A 17,606-nucleotide genomic window follows, 5' to 3' on the forward strand; every position below is an offset into this window, starting at 1 on the left:
GAAAAGCCTTCAACTCCTGAAAATCGTTCCCTTCTCGTTTCACCAGCCCTCTCCGTTCCCTGCCTCACAGGCATCTTACCTCGTTCTCTTTCTTTCCACCTTCCTCCTCCCTGCCCCCAGTCAGAATTTGCCCTACATTTCAAAGACAACTCAGGGCGTCTTTCATTTTCTGTATTCATTTGGTAGAAGAAACCATAAAACTGTGAGCCATTACCATTTAAACTGCTTTGTGGCTCATAAAGCCCAGCCCGGCAGAGGGGATTATTAACTGGAAACTTACAGTGACTCACTGTCTGTATGACTAGTCATTTAAAGCCTTCACTCAAACTTTTCCATCCCTTCCTCCTCTCGGCCAAGGGCTTTGTAAATTAAATAGAGGATTACCATATTCCATGATGTAACCTGCTAGTCCCACCTAACAGGGTTATTTTTGTGCTTCATTGTACACCTTCCGGTGAGGTGGTTTTATTTTGAATGGCCGAATTTGCTCAGGTTTTCCCGAAGTACTTTATTGACTGCTGCTGCCAGTTACTGTTTGGTAAACATAGGAAAAGGAAAAAAAAAAAAAAGCAAAAGATAAATATATAGATCCAACTGCTTGAAGTAGGAAAGTACCTGTTAAGTTTTCCTATAATTCTCCCTTGCGGAACCCAAGACGGAGAAAAACATATTGTTGATATTTTTCTCCAAGAAGTCTAGACAGAGTGCAACTAACTAGCTCAATAGAAATTACGGCATAGAAGCAGGAACACAGAATGTTTCTTAAGAACCTTATGTGAAGATCTCAAATCTAGATATTAATTTTAATTTTAAATGTCTGTTTTAAGGATAAAAAGAGGACCCAGCCTAATGAGACAAATCAAAAGCAAAGCTGTCAGTTATCTTTGAGAACAACTACTACTCTAAAGTGGTTTGAAATTGTGTTTAATATGAAATTAGCAAACTTGCTGGTTGCATTGTTTCTTTAACACATAACACTTGGGAAGTTGAACCCTATAAATGTAAAGAAACCAGAAATCTCAATTATCACGAGGCTGGATTTAAGCTTCTGGACAGGTCTGTGGTTCATGTTCCCTGAAATTTTCTGGACCTAAATTCCACCTCCACCCCCCTAACAGAGGATTTATTCCTCTCATTAATACAAAGTTCCGGTTACAGCCTATTAATATAGTTCTCTGAAGACCCCACTGAATCTTATATGTTCCACTTTAAACTTGGTGTTAAGTGGATTGTCCTCAGGTTTACAGAGAATTTATCAATGACTGATATAAAAACCGGACCTTCTTTTATATATAGGAGGCCACCTTTGCTGTTGAATCAGAGTCAGGAGAAGAAGAAAATACAATGTATCCAAAATAAAGTGCCTGATGTGCTCTCACAGTCAAGATTTGCTCTCCCCAACCTGCTCCTAAGAAAATGTCAACACAAGCAGCTGACTGAAATAGTGAACCACAGTGTCCTTCTCCAACCCCATGTCATCGGATACCACACTTCAAGAGGAATCACCCTGAGGGCACTGGGTGATCACTCTGATAGGTTAGTTCTTCACACCTAATTACATCAGCAGAGTTTCTTTGGTGTATTTTTCCTAAGATTGAAGAAACTACTAAAGACTGCAGCTTAGAAAAGTTGATGTCATTATGTCATTGATGTCCCTGAATAGGATAATTATTCAGGAAAGAATCCACTCTGTTGGTTTTCAAAAGCCTTAAGCTGCCTGGGTAGAGATACTGCTCCAAGCAGAAAAGGAAGAAGCTTTTTTTTTCTTCTCTTTTTAAATGAGATATAATTGATTTACAGTGTCTTGATAATTATCGTTGTGCTAAGACTGAGCAATTTGAGGTTAGAATCTTTTGTTCATCTTCTTTGTATTTATAATGCTCAGTATAATTCCTGGCATAGAAAACATGCTTAATAAATGTTAGATGAATGAATGGGGGAATCAGTAGGGAATCTGGGACAATACTGCCCTTTTACACTCATTGGGGCTATTGAGACAAAGGATTCTCAACTTAAAGAGTTAGTTTTCCAAGGACAACCTGGTAGTCCCTGTGATGCACACACAAAGTTAGTTGACAACAAGAGGAATCACCCTAAGGGCCCTGGAATTGGAATATGGAAATAGCTCCAAACTGTTAACAACCTAAATGTCCATGAACAGAGAAATAGTTAAGTAAGTGATGTATGTAGCACGGGCTAAGTCACCTTACTCATGTCGGACTCTTTGCGGCCCTATGGACTGTAGCCCACCAGGCTCTTCTGTCTATGGGATTCTCCAGACAAGAATACTAGAGTGGAGTTGCCATTTCCTTCTCCAGGGGATCTTCCTGACCCAAGCATTGAACCCAGATCTCATGTGTCTCCTGCACTGGCAGGCAGGTTCTTTACCACCAGCACCACTTGGGAAGCCCCTAAGTAAGTGATGGTGTATCAATATTATGAGATAACATTTAGCTATGAGGCCAACTTGGAAGTACATGTGTAATGAATATGATGTATCACTATTATGGAATAACATGTAGCTATGAGGCCAACTTGGAAATACACGTATAGTATATGGTAAAGAAGGGGGGATAAGAAAGCTGTGGTACATATACACAATAGAGTATTACTCAGCCATTAAAAAGAATACATTTGAATCAGTTCTAATGAGGTGGATGAAACTGGAGCCTATTATACAGAGTGAAGTAAACCAGAAAGAAAAACACCAATACAGTATACTAACGCATATATATGGAATTTAGAAAGATGGTAACAATAACCCTGTATACAAGACAGCAAAAGAGACACTGATGTATAGAACAGTCTTTTGGACTCTGTGGGAGAGGGTGGGATGATTGGGAGAATGGCATTGAAATATGTATAATATCATATATGAAACAAGTCGCCAGTCCAGGTTCGATGCACAATACTGGATGCTTGGGGCTGGTGCACTGGGACGACCCAGAGGGATGGTATGGGGAGGGAGGAGGGAGGAGGGTTCAGGATGGGGAACACATGTATACCTGTGGCAGATTCACTTTGATATATGGCAAAACCAATACAATATTGTAAAGTTAAATAAAATAAAATTTAAAAATAAATAAATAAATAATTTTAAAAAAAAGAAGGGGGAAGGCGAGATATCTAATACGTGTATAAACATGTAGTGGATCACTGTGCCTAGTATACAGTCTTATTTCTGTAAAGATACCTAGCTTCTTTTAGTATTTTTTTTTTTTTTTAATGTATTTGGTTGTGCCAGGTCTTAGTTGCAACATTTGGAATCTTTAGTTGTGTCATGTGAGCTCTAAGCTGCAGCATGTGGGATCCAGTTCCCTGACCAGGGATGGAACCTGGGCCCTCTGCATTGGGAGGGTGGAGTCTTAGCCACTGGATTGCCAGGGAAATCCCAAGATGTTTAGCTTTATTTCCTTTGTCTTGAATTCTCTTTCCATAGATCTTCACCTCCCTAATTGTCTTCACTCATTTCAGATGCCATCATTCATTTCAGAGACCTTTACTAGCCACCCTGGCCCTCCACCAACCCACATCACTCTCTACCATCTTTCCCACTTTTATTTTTTCAGAGCATTTACCACAACTGAAAATCACATTCACTCCCAAGCTTACTGCCCATCTCCTACTAGAAAATTAATTCCTCCAGCCTGTCTTGTTCACCATTGAGTTTCCCATCACCTACAACATCGCCTGGCTCACGTGGGTATAAAGTCCTCAGTAAGCCTCCAGGAGAGAAGGAAACATATGTATCTCTCTGGATACTATAAAGCTTTTTAAAGTTTGGAGAGTTTTATATATATATATATAAACAGTTAAGGAAGGCTTCCTTGGTGGCTCAGTGTAAAGAAGCCACCTTTCGTTGCAGGAAACATGGGTTCGATCCCTGATCAAGATCTCACATACTGCAAAGCAGCTAAGCCCGGGTGCCCCAACTACTGAGCCTGTGCTCGAGAGAGCCTGAGAACTGCAACTACTCAGCCCATATGCCACAATTATGAAGCCTGTGCACTCCAAAGCCCGTGTTCCACAACAAGAGAAATCACTGCAATGAGAAGCCTGGGCACAGCAAGCAGAGAGTAGACCCCAGTCTCTACTGCTAGAGAAAGTCCAGTGCAGCAGCAAAGACCCAGGACACCCAAAAAGAAATACAATGCAATTATAAAAAAATAAAAATAAAAGACCTCCTCCCTGTAAGACTTCCCTTGTTAACTTAAAAAAATAAATAAAAATTAAAAAAATAAACAGTTAAAGGAAGGTATATTTGTGGGATGGGATTGGACATGGAGATGAGCAGCTGGGAAAAGAAATTATAATTTTTTACTTTTACCTTTATGTTTAGATTTTCCTACAACAAGCAAATTGCTTTAAAAAGCTTTTTTTAGTAAGATGAAATTCACATAGCATAAAATTGACCATTTAAAATAAGTAAGATATTCAGCAGTATTTGGTGAGCTTACAGTGTTGTGCAACCACCTCCTCTGTCTAGTTCCAAAACATTTGATCATGGCATAAGGAAACCCATAACTGTTGTGAGAATAATCCTCATTCCCATAGGATCCTGCTCCCCATCTCCTCTCCCCACTGCCCCTGAAACTCACCAATCTCCTTTCTATCTCTAGGATTTGCCTGGTCTGGTCATTTCATATAAATGGAATCATACAATATATAACCTTTTGTGTCCGACTTCTTTCACTTAGCAAACTATTTTCAAAATTCATCCATGTTGTAGTATGTTGTTTAGTCGCTCAGTTGTGTCCGACTTTTTGGGACCCTGTAGACTGAAGCATACCAGGCTTGTCTCTCCTTCACTGTCTCCCAGAGTTTGCTCAGATTCATGTCCATTGAGTTGGTGATGCTACCTAACCATCTCATCCTCCGCTTTTGCCTTCAGTCTTTCCCAGTGTCAGTGCCTTTTCTGATTAGTCAGCTCTTCACATCAGGTAGCCAAAGTATTGCAGCTCCAGCTTCAGCGTAAGTCCTTCCTTGAGTGAGTATTCAGGGTTGTTTTCCTTTAGGGTTGACTGGTTTGATCTCCTTGTTGTAGTATGTATTGGTATTTTATCCCTTTTTATGATGGAGTACTATTCCATTATGTGGATGTACCACTTCTTATTTATCCATTAATTTGTCGATGAGCAAATTGCTTTTGTAACTTAAAGACATTAAAAACAAAAGAAAGGTTAAATAGGGAAAGTCCCAGTAAGGTGTCGAGGCTACTTAATTGTACTGTGGCAATGACAGTTTCCTGGTTTTGATAGTGTACTATGGTTATGTAAGGGGTTGCGGTACATTGGACCTTTTGCAATGTTTTTGAAAATTCTTATAAGCCTATGGTTACTTCAAAATAAAAAGTTAAAAGGTTAAAGACTATCATACTGGGATTTCACTGATGGTCCAGTGGTTAAGACTCCATGCTTCCAGTGCAGAAGGCACAGGTTCCATCCCTGGTTGGGGAACTAAGATTCTGAATGCCGTGTGGCACCACAAAAACAGATGAAAAACCTCTTATATAACAACAACAAAAAAACACCCCATATATTCTGAACTCTTAGAGCCCACCTGTAATTTTACAGACATTAGCTTAAGTTCCCTAGTCTTTACCAAAAGATTTTTTTTCTGTCCTTCTTAATTAATTTTGTTTGGGCCAGGGGTAGCATTAGGGAAGCTTTTTTTTTTTTTTTTTTTTAATCTTTGAGGATTTTGTAAATATAGAAAAGTACAAAGAATCATAAGCATACACATACCTACATACAATCCCAGTATTGTCAATTTTTAAAATATCATCATCTTGTTTCATATTTTAAAATCAGAAATAGAACATTCCAGTGTACATGCTACCTCTTTACTCCCACTTCTGTCCCATTCTATCCCTCCAAAAAGGCAACCACTATTATACATTTGAAAGTGAAAGTCACTCAGTTGTGTCTGTCTCTTTGTAACATATACGTATATGTATTGCTGATACATATATGTATGTGAACCATGAACTTCCAGGTGTTCAAGCTGGTTTCAGAAAAGGCAGAGGAACCAGAGATCAAATTGCCAACAACCGCTGGATCATCAAAAAAGCAAGAGAGTTCCAGAAAAACATCTATTTCTGCTTTATTGACTATTCCAGTAATCAATTGGCATTTGACTGTGTGGATCACAATAAACTGTGGAAAATTTTGAAAGAGATGGGAATACCAGACCACCTGATCTGCCTCTTGCGAAATCTGTATGCAGGTCAGGAAGCAACAGTTAGAACTGGACATGGAACAACAGACTGGTTCCAAATAGGAAAAGGAGTACATCAAGGCTGTATATTGTCACCCTGTTTATTTAATTTATATGAAGAGTACATCATGAGCAATGCTGGGCTGGATGAAGCACAAGCTAGAATCAAGATTGCCGGGAGAAATATCAATAACCTCAGATATGCAGATGACACCACCCTTATGGCAGAAAGTAAAGAAGAACTAAAGGGCCTCTTGATGAAAGTGAAAGTGGAGAGTGAAAAAGTTGGCTTAAACCTCAACATTCAGAAAACGAAGATCATGGCATCTGGTTCCATCACTTCATGGGAAATAGATGGGGAAACAGTGGAAACAGTGGCAGACTTTATTTTTTTGGACTCCAAAATCACTGCAGATGGTGACTGCAGCCATGAAATTAAAAGAAGCTTACTCCTTGAAAGGAAAGTTATGACCAACCTAGACAGCATATTAAAAAGCAGAGACATTACTTTGCCAACAAAGCTTCGTCTAGTCAAGGCAATGGTTTTTCCAGTAGTCATATATGGATGTGAGAGTTGGACTATAAAGAAAGCTGAGCGCCGAAGAATTGATGCTTTTGAACTGTGGTGTTGGAGAAGACTCTGGAGAGTCCCTTGGACTGCAAGGAGATCTAACCAGTCCATCCTAAAGGAGACCAGTCCTGGGTGTTCTTTGGAAGGACTGATGCTGAGGCTGAAACTCCAGTACTTTGGCCACCTGATGCGAAGAGCTGACTCATTGGAAAAGGCCCTGATGCTGGGAAAGATTGAAGGTGAAAGGACAAGGGGACAGCAGAGGATGAAATGATTGTATGGCATCACCAACTCAATGGACATGAGTTTGAGTAAACTCTGGGAGTTGGTGATGGACAGGGAGGCCCGGCGTGCTGCAGTCCATGGGGTCGAAAAGAGTCAGACATGACTGAGCAACTGAACTTACTGATACATATACATGTGACTGTATAGCCCATGGAATTCTCCAGGCCAGAATACTGGAGTAGGTAGCCTTTTCCATCTCTGGGGGATCTTCCCAACCCAGGGATCAAACCCAGGTCTCCCACATTGCAGGTGGATTCTTTACCAGCTGAGCCACAAGGGAAGCCCAAGAACACTGGAGTGGGTAGCCTATGCCTCCTCCAGCAGATCTTCCCGACCCAGGAATCAAACTGGGGTCTCTTGCATTGCAGGCAGATTCTTTACCAACTGAGGTATCAGGGAAGCCCTATGAGATCCATCTATTTAAAGATAGATATATATATACGTATATATATATATATATACGTATAAGTCAATGAAAAATACACTGTATTTAGAATTTACATATAATATGCAAAATCTGTCTTTCACGTCATGTGTTTATCTTTAACTACTATATAATAACTCCATTTATGTTTATACATCTTTTTTTAAATTCACCCATTTCCCTAAACTTTTAGGTAATTTCCAATTTTTTGTTATACCAACAATAATTATACAAGTGTCAGGATCCTTTCAGAACCAGTTATAGAAATTTCAACTCAAAGTAAATTTAACTTTAAGAAATGCATTTTCTTACTTAACTATAAACCCTAAGATAGGACTGACTTCTTAGTCCATTGGTTTGGGAGCTTAATGACATCACCAGTGACCTACATCTTTCCATCTGTCTGCTGCCTTGGGTGGTGGCTTCAGTCTCCGGCTGGCCCCAAGATGGCTGCAGGGTTCCAGATAAGAGAGAGTTCCAGATGCACCCAGAGAAGTAAGAGAGAGCATCTCACCCTGCAGCCCTCTTCTAGGAATGAGGAAACTTTTTTCAGACGCTCTCTATGAGATATCTCCTCCCATGTCACTGGCCAGAATTTGGATCACCTTCCCATTTTTGAAAAGGAGATCTCTCTGTTTTTATTGTAAAATAGAGATAACATAAAAAATGTACCACTTCAGCCATTTGTAAGTGTACATTTCAGTGCCATTAAGTACCTTCATGCTGTTGTGCAGTCAACACCCCCATCCATCTCCAGAACTTCTTCCTCTTTCCAATCTGAGACTCTGTATCCATTAGAGTAACTCCCATCCTCCCCTCCCCCCGCCCTTGGCAACCACCATTCTGCCTTCTGTGTCTATGATTTTGAACACTTTAGATGTCTCCTAGGTTTCCCTGGTGGCTCAGAAGGGAAAGAACCTGCCTGTAATACAGGAGACCCAGGTCCTATTCCTGGGTCGGGAAGATCCCCTGGAAAAGGAAATGGCAGCCCACTCCAGTATTCTTGTTTGGAGAATTCCATGGAAAGAGGAGCCTGGGGGGGCTACAGTCCATTAGGTCGCAAAGAGTCAGACATGACTGAGCACACACACATACACACACACACACACATACCTCATAGAACCCTATGGTGACAAATACTGTACTTAATTTAGCATAATGTCCTCCAGTTTCATTCATGTTTAGAATATATTAAAATTTATTTCCTTTTCAGAATTTCCTCTTTAAGGTAGAATAATATTTCATTGTCTCCACATACTACATTTTGTTTATCCATCAGTCGGTAGGTACTGGGGTTGCTCCCATCTGTGGGCTATTGTGAATAATGCTGTTTTGGATATGAGTGTACAAATATCTACTCAAGTTCCTGTTTTCAGTTCTTTTATGTATATACGTAGAAGTAGAATTGCAGAATCATATGGTAATTCTATGTTTAATTTTTTGAAGACTGCTATGCTTTTTTTCCACAGTGGCTGTGCCATTTTACATTTTCACCAGTAATTCACAAGGGCTCCAGTTTTTCCATATCCTCACCAACACTTGTAGTTTTCTGTTTTTGCTTTGTTATTTTCTTTTTATTTATTGGCTGTGCTGGGTTTTCGTTTCTGTCTCTGGGGCTTTCTCTAGTTGCAGAGAGTGGAGGCTACTCTCTAGTTGCGGTGTGCGGGCTTCTCATTGTGGTGGCTTCTCCTGCTGCAGAACGTGGGCTCTTAGGCTTCAGTAGTTGCAGCTCCGGGGCTCTAGAGCACAGGCTCAATAGTTATGGTGCACAGGCTTAGCTGTTCCTGAGCATGTGGGATCTTCCTGGATCAGGAATCAAACCTGTGTCTCTTGTATTGACAGGTAGATTCTTTACCACTGAACCACCAGGGAAACCCTGGTTTTGTTATTTTAAATAATAATCATCCTCATGAGTGTGAAGTGGAATCTCACTGTGGAAAATGGATCTCTTAAACTAGTGGCTTGCACTGTTGGTTGCAGATGAAAATTACCTGGGGAAACTTTAAACCCAACCCATATCTAGATTCTGATATTCTTGGTCTGGGGTAGGAACATGGACACTGATTCTTTTTAAGTACATTCCACCAAAGGCTTCTGTGTGAGGCCAGGCTTGAGAACCACTGGTCTAGTTGTTTTCATTCTTTAAAAAAAAATTTATTTTTCGGCAGCACCTGGCAGCATGTGGGATCTTAGTTCTCCAACCAGGGATAGAACTCATGCCACCTGCAGCGGAACCTCGGAGTCCTAAGCACTGGAAGGCCAGGGAATTCTCCTCCTAAAAATTTTTTTAAATTGAAGTATCGTGGTGGTGGTGGTTTAGTCGCTAAGTCGTGTCCAACTCTTGCGATCCCATGGACTGTAGCCTGTCAGGCTCCTCTGTCCATGGGATTCTCCAGGCAAGAATACTGGGGTGGGTTGCTCTTTCCTTCTCCAGGGGATCTTCCCAACCCAGAAATCGAACCCGGGTCTCCTGCATTGCAGGCAGATGATTTACCAACTGAGCTATGAGGGAAGCCCCAAATTGAAGTATAGTTGATTTACAAATATGTGTCAGTTTCAAGTGTGTGAGTGTGTGTACGTGTGTATCTATCTATCTATCTATCTATATTTTCAGATTCTTTTCCCTTTGGGTTATTACAAAATACTGAGTATAGTTAGTTCCCTGTGCAGTAGATCCTTTATTATCTATTTTATATATAGTACTGTGTATATGTTAATCCCAAACCCCTAATTTATCCCTGCCCCCACCCCCACCAGCATTTTGTTTTTGCTAAGTACAGTCAACTCTGACTTATTGATAGAAATTTGGAACCAGATAGCAATAATGAACAGAAAATACGTGGCTTGTTTTAATTTCCTCACCCAGCAAACATTTTGTCAAAATTGGCAACAAACACTGTGATAAATTGATTGGTTCTGCACTTTGGCTAGACTTTCTCATTTTATGTGTTGTGTTTGTTTTTAACAGCTTATTAAGATTTAATTCACAAGCCGTACAGTTTGCCCATTTACAGAGTCCTGTTCAGAGGTTTTTAGTCTATTCTCAGTTGTGACACACTGTCACCAAATTTAATGATATTTCTTTGTTTTTTAAAGTCTAGATCAATGAAAATGGCCCATTGGAATGAAATTACCTAAGAGCTGACATCAAACAGAAAAGAAGCAGAGAAAAGGGCTCTCAATGAGTCACAAATACATAAACAAGATTGCACTGTGCAAGATATAAAGGTAAGGACAGATTGAATTACTACAGATGATGATGATGATGGTGATATTATTACCCGAAAAACTGGGTTCACCTCTGGGTAGGTATCAAGCCAAAAGATTTATTACCTGCCACAAGTAAAGAAGATACCAGGCATCTTTCTCTAAGCAATGTCTCCCTGAACAACTAAATTGGGAAAGTTTTACGGTAAGGGTTTATGCATATTCATGAAGGGGCTTGAGCAGAGGAGAATTCAGGACGGAACTGGGGCCAGGGTCAACGGAGTCCGAGCTTTAGCTGATCAAAGTCACGAGGGTCCACATCACCATTCCGTTCTCCACCCGAATTACTGCAGAACTCAAAGTCTGTTATCAGATTGTTCCTCCCTTGAGGAAGAACTAGGACCCTGTCTTACCGCTGAACTATGGTTTCCTGACTGCTTGTTCTTTGTTCCTGTGCTCTCCCATTTCTGAGAGCCCGTTCAAGGGCAAGCCTGATGGCCAGGCTTGCATCACAACATGGCTTAGGCCAAAAATGGCTTCTTTTATGTCAAGAATTGTGAAATGTCTTCTGCTCTATGCTCTACTGGTAACCAAGGAACGAAGATGTGAACAATCAAGAAAGAAACTTTGGCCCCAGATCAGATCAGATCAGTCACTCAGTTGTGTCCGACTCTTTGCAACCCCATAAATTGCAGCACGCCAGGCCTCCCTGTCCATCACCAACTCCCGGAGTTCACTCAGACTCATGTCCATCGAGTCAGTGATGCCATCCAGCCATCTCATCCTCTGTCGTCCCCTTCTCCTCCTGCCCCCAATCCCTCCCAGCATCAGAGTCTTTTCCAGTGAGTCAACTCTTCACATGAGGTGGCCAAAGTACTGGAGTTTCAGCTTTAGCATCATTCCTTCCAAAGAAATCCCAGAGCTGATCTCCTTCAGAATGGATTGATTGGATCTCCTTGCAGTCCAAGGGACTCTCAAGAGGCTTCTCCAACACCACAGTTCAAAAGCATCAATTCTTCAGCGCTCAGACTTCTTCACAGTCCAACTCTCACATCCATACATGACCACAGGAAAAACCATAGCCTTGACTAGATGAAGCTTTGTTGGCAAAGTAATGTCTCTGCTTTTGAATATGCTATCTAGGTTGGTCATAACTTTCCTTCCAAGGAGTAAGCGTCTTTTAATTTCATGGCTGCAGTCACCATCTGCAGTGATTTTGGAGCCCAGAAAAATAAAGTCTGACACTGTTTCCACTGTTTCCCCGTCTATTTCCCATGAAGTGATGGGACCGGATGCCATGATCTTCGTTTTCTGAATGTTGAGGTTTAAGCCAACTTTTTCACTCTCCTCTTTCACTTTCATCAAGAGGCTTTTGAGTTCCTCTTCACTTTCTGCCATAAGGGTGGTGTCATCTGCATATCTGAGGTTATTGATATTTCTCCGGCAATCTTGATTCCAGCTTGTGCTTCTTCCAGTCCAGCGTTTCTCATGATGTACTCTGCATATAAGTTAAATAAACAGGGTGACAATATACAGCCTTGATGTACTCCTTTTCCTATTTGGAACCAGTCTGTTGTTCCATGTCCATTTCTAACTGTTGCTTCCTGACCTGCATACAGATTTCTCAAGAGGCAGATCAGGTGGTTTGGTATTCCCATCTCTTTCAGAATTTTCCACAGTTTATTGTGATCCACACAGTCAAAGGCTTTGGCATAGTCAATAAAGCATAAATAGATGTTTTTCTGGAACTCTCTTGCTTTTTCCATGATCCAGTCCAGTTCTAACTGTTGCTTCCTGACCTGCATACAGATTTCTCAAGAGGCAGATCAGGTGGTCTGGTATTCCCAACTCTTTCAGAATTTTCCACAGTTTATTGTGATCCACACAGTCAAAGGCTTTGGCATAGTCAATAAAGCAGAAATAGATGTTTTTCTGGAACTCTCTTGCTTTTTCCATGATCCAGCGGATGTTGGCAATTTGATCTCTGGTTCCTCTGCCTTTTCTAAAACAAGCTTGGACATCAGGAAGTTCACGGTTCACATGTTGCTGAAGCCTGGCTTGGAGAATTTTGAGCATTACTTTACTAGCGTGTGAGATGAGTGCAATTGTGCAGTAGTTTGAGCATTCTTTGGCATTGCTTTTCTTTGGGATTGGAATGAAAACTGACCTTTTCCAGTCCTGTGGCCACTGCTGAGTTTTCCAAATTTGCTGGCATATTGAGTGCAGCACTTTCACAGCATCATCTTTCAGGATTTGGAATAGCTCAACTGGAATTCTATCACCTCCACTAGCTTTGTTCGTAGTGATGCTCTCTAAGGCCCACTTGACTTCACATTCCAGGATGTCTGGCTCTAGGTCAGTGATCACACCATCATGAAGATCTTTTTTGTACAGTTCTTCTGTGTATTCTTGCCATCTCTTCTTAATATCTTCTGCTTCTGTTAGGTCCATACCATCTCTGTCCTTTATCGAGCCCATCTTTGCATGAAATGTTCCTTTGGTATCTCTGATTTTCTTGAAGGGATCCCTAGTCTTTCCCATTCTGTTGTTTTCCTCTATTTCTTTGCATTGATCGCTGAAGAAGGCTTTCTTATCTCTTCTTGCTATTCTTTGGAACTCTGCATTCAGATGCTTATATCTTTCCTTTTCTCTTTTGCTTTTCGCTTCTCTTCTTTTCACAGCTATTTGTAAAGCCTCCCCAGACAGCCATTTTGCTTTTTTGCATTTCTTTTCTAAGGAAATGGTCTTGATCCCTGTCTCCTGTGCAATGTCACGAACCTCATTCCATAGTTCATCAGGCACTCTATCTATCAGAGAGCTAGATGCATATGAAAGAAATGATTTCAGCAAGACTGGACCCTTGCATATTCCTATACACAGAAGATCACTAATTCTCTTCAGTTTTGTTAATCTTTTGATATTCAGATTTCCTGCCCCTTGCTGCAAACTTGTGTGTAGCCTGGCTCCTACCCCACCTCCTCAGAGTCAGCTCTCTCGGGGGATTGCCTGAGATACTGTCTCCCAGACTTGAGTCCTTAACATTCCCACCAAATAAAATAACTCTCTATTTACAGGTTGTGACTAATTTTTTTTTTTTCAATCGACAAAAGCCCTGCCTGGTCCTCTTTCTCCAGGGACTCCCTGCCCTACCTGTTTACAGTATTGTTAAAACTTGGTGATGCCAAGGAGATTACAACTTTGAGCCTGAGAACTCCGTCTTAATCAATCAACCTGAAATTGGTTCTTGTCGTGAAATTGGCTTCCTCTCTGCTCCTGTGTATTATCCGCCTTTCGATGAACTGCTACAAAAACCTGTTGCTCTGGTTTCTCCAGAATTCAGAGGGATGCTTCTGTGAGTAAACCTTGTATGTCACTTTTCCCATTCACCTGAAGCAAATGCTTGTTTTCAGAGCTCTTGGTCAGTTAAATCCTGGGGCCTTCCACGTCCGAAATCCAGGAAGTTTAATGACTGCTGAACCCCTGGAGTCCCTTTAAATGGGTTTGTCTCCCTGTACTAGAATGAAGCCACCAGGACCACCCTAGAAGCTGCCTGGTTCCTCAACCGGCAAAGCCCAATTCTCCCTGTGTTATCAGAGCGGGGCCATTAAAAGGTGTCTATGTAGCAGCAGTCCCCAGGTTCCACTGGCTTATTGATTTACATTTCAAATAGCTGTCTCAGTGCTAACGATTATCTCATTACATCCCCTTTGTGAATGTAAAAGACCCATGTTGGAGAGCTGAGAGAAAGTCTGATAGTAATCAGCTGACTCAGATGAAAAGTTGATTCATTCTGCAGAAATAAGCGTTCGTGATTCCTGAGGTATGAACATAATGTTGGTGAGATTTGACACCCAAGAGCCCCGTGCCTTTCATTCCAGGGTCGCCACTCCCCAACCCCCTCCCAACATTTCTACAGACCTCTTACTGGGAAAGGTATGTTGTAGGTGGGAAAAGCAAAACTCCAACTTGGTTCAGTAGTTTTAAACTTCACAGCTAGCCTATGAAATCATGTATATATTATAACAAATATGTAATAATAGCAATGATATTTTATTAACAAAAATAACTAGCTTTATATTTCTATTTTTTAAAGAATCGGGGTAAAATATACGTAACACAATTTACCTGAACTGAACTGAACACAATTTACCATTTTAATCACTTTTAATAAAAAAAAAATATTTGTGTATTTGGCTGCTCCAGGCCTTAGTTGTGGCATTCAGGATTTTTAGTTGCAGCATGTGGGATCTAGTTCCCTGACCAGAGTTTAAACCCGCAACCCCTGATTGGGAGCTCAGAATCTTAGCCACTGGATCACCAGGGAGGTCCCTTAGTCACTTTTAGTTCCCTGGCATTAAGTACATCCACATTCTTCTGCAACCATCACCACCATCCATCCCTATAACTTTTCCATCATCCCTGACAGAAACTTTGTAAACAATAACTCCCCTCTCCTAGCCCCTGGTAACCTCTATTTTATTTTCTATCTCTATTAATTTGCCTGTACTAAGTACCTCATATGTGGAATCATACAGTAGCTGTCCCTTTTTTCTGGCTAGTTTTTCACTTAGCACATTTTCAAGGTTTATCCATGTTGTATCAGAATCTGATTCCTTTGTAAGGCTGAATAATATTCCATCATAGGTTTATACCATATTTTGTTTATCCATTCATCCATTGATGGCCTCTTGGTGGTTTCCACTTTTTGGCTGTTGTGAATAATGCTGCTATGAACATTAGAATACAAGAATTTTTGAGTCCTGGCTTTCAGTTCTTTTGGGTATATACCCATAAGTGAAATTGCTGGATCTTATGATTATTAAGCGCAGGCGGCTGCGACGGGCGCGCTAAGCACAGCCGAGAGGAGATACCTCACGTCTGAGGTCAGGGGCAGAAGCCGGGCAAGAGTGCCAGACTGCGACGGCGCAGGAATGGCCGAGAGGAGCCACCCCACGTCTGAGGTCAGGGGGGGCGGCCGAGAGGAGATACCCAGCGTCCGAGGTCAGGGGCGGCGACGAGAGGAGTTACCCTGCGTCCGAGGTCAGGGTCTGCAGCCGGGAGGAGATACCCTACGCCCTTTTAAGCCAGAGGCCAGGGGCGGCGGGCGGGAGGAGCTACCCCATACCCCCACGCCCAAGGCCAGGGGTGGCGGGCCGGGAGGACCAACCTCACGCCCAAGGCCAGGGGCGGTGGCCGGGAGGACCAACCCCACGCTGGCTGTGCGGGCACAGGAGGGCCTAGAGGAGCTATCCCACGTTGAAGGTCAGGAAGGGCGGCGGTGAGGAGATACCCCTCGTCCAAGATAAGGAGCATTGGCTGCGCTTTGCTGGAGCAGCCGTGAAGAGATACCCCACGCCCAAGGTAAGAGAAACCCAAGTAAGATGGTAAGTGTTGCAAGAGGGCATCAGAGGGCAGACACACTGAAACCATACTCACAGAAAACTAGTCAATCTAATTACACTAGGACCACAGCCTTGTCTAACTCAATGAAACTAAGCCATGCCCATGGGGCAACCCAAGATGGGCGGGTCATGGTGGAGAGATCTGACAGAATGTGGTCCACTGGAGAAGGGAATGGCAAACCACTTCAGTATTCTTGCCGTGAGAACCCCATGAACAGTATGAAAAGGCAAAATGATAGGATACTGAAAGAGAAACTCCCCAGGTCAGTAGGTGCCCAAGATGCTACTGGAGATCAGTGGAGAAATAACTCCAGAAAGAATGAATGGATGGAGCCAAAGCAAAAAGAATACCCAGCTGTGGATGTGACTGGTGATAGAAGCAAGGTCTGATGCTGTAAAGAGCAATATTGCATAGGAACCTGGAATGTCAGGTCCATGAATCAAGGCAAATTGGAAGTGGTCAAACAAGAGATGGCAAGAGTGAATGTCGACATCCTAGGAATCAGCGAACTGAAATGGACTGGAATGGGAGAATTTAACTCAGATGACCATTATATCTACTACTGCAGGCAGGAATCCCTCAGAAGAAATGGAGTAGCCATCACGGTCAACAAAAGAGTCCGAAATGCAGTACTTGGATGCAATCTCAAAAACGACAGAATGATCTCTGTTCGTTTCCAAGGCAAACCATTCAATATCACAGTAATCCAAGTCTATGCCCCAACCAGTAACATTGAAGAAGCTGAAGTTGAATGGTTCTATGAAGACCTACAAGACCTTTTAGAACTAACACCCAAAAAAGATGTCCTTTTCATTATAGGGGACTGGAATGCCAAAGTAGGAAGTCAAGAAACACCTGAAGTAACAGGCAAATTTGTCCTTGGAATACGGAATGAAGCAGGGCAAAGACTAATAGAGTTTTGCCAAGAAAATGCACTGGTCATAGCAAACACCCTCTTCCAACAACACAAGAGAAGACTCTATACATGGACATCACCAGATGGTCAACACCGAAATCAGATTGATTATATTCTTTGCAGCCAAAGATGGAGAAGCTCTATACAGTCAGCAAAAACAAGACCAGGAGCTGACTGTGGCTCAGACCATGAACTCCTTATTGCCAAATTCAGACTTAAATTGAAGAAAGTAGGGAAAACCACTAGACCATTCAGGTATGACCTAAATCAAATCCCTTATGATTATACAGTGGAAGTGAGAAATAGATTTAAGGGCCTAGATCTGATAGATAGAGTGCCTGATGAACTATGGAATGAGGTTCGTGACATTGTACAGGAGATAGGGATCAAGACCATCCCCATGGAAAAGAAATGCAAAAAAAGCAAAATGGCTGTCTGGGGAGGCTTTACAAATAGCTGTGAAAAGAAGAGAAGCGAAAAGCAGAAGAGAAAAGGAAAGATATAAGCATCTGAATGCAGAGTTCCAAAGAATAGCAAGAAGAGATAAGAAAGCCTTCTTCAGCGATCAATGCAAAGAAATAGAG

The 17,606-nt window shown here is 41.8% G+C and overlaps 1 protein-coding gene across 2 annotated transcripts in view; it reads left to right on the forward strand.

The window, feature by feature from the left end:
• Positions 1 to 17,606, forward strand: part of TNFRSF17 (TNF receptor superfamily member 17) — a 131,714-nt gene that overhangs the window by 43,058 nt on the left and 71,050 nt on the right. The window contains exons 4-6 of one of the 2 annotated variants that reach the window (XM_059881681.1): positions 1,297 to 1,536; positions 10,593 to 10,724; positions 13,838 to 14,055. The gene's annotated coding sequence lies outside the window, so the exon portion shown is untranslated. The remainder of the gene's footprint in view (positions 1 to 1,296; positions 1,537 to 10,592; positions 10,725 to 13,837; positions 14,056 to 17,606) is intronic. The other variant, XM_059881682.1, reaches the window with a different exon arrangement.

The sequence above is a fragment of the Bos taurus genome, chromosome 25 (genome assembly GCF_002263795.3).
Source record: "Bos taurus isolate L1 Dominette 01449 registration number 42190680 breed Hereford chromosome 25, ARS-UCD2.0, whole genome shotgun sequence".
In the NCBI taxonomy this organism is placed as follows: Eukaryota; Metazoa; Chordata; class Mammalia; order Artiodactyla; family Bovidae; genus Bos; species Bos taurus.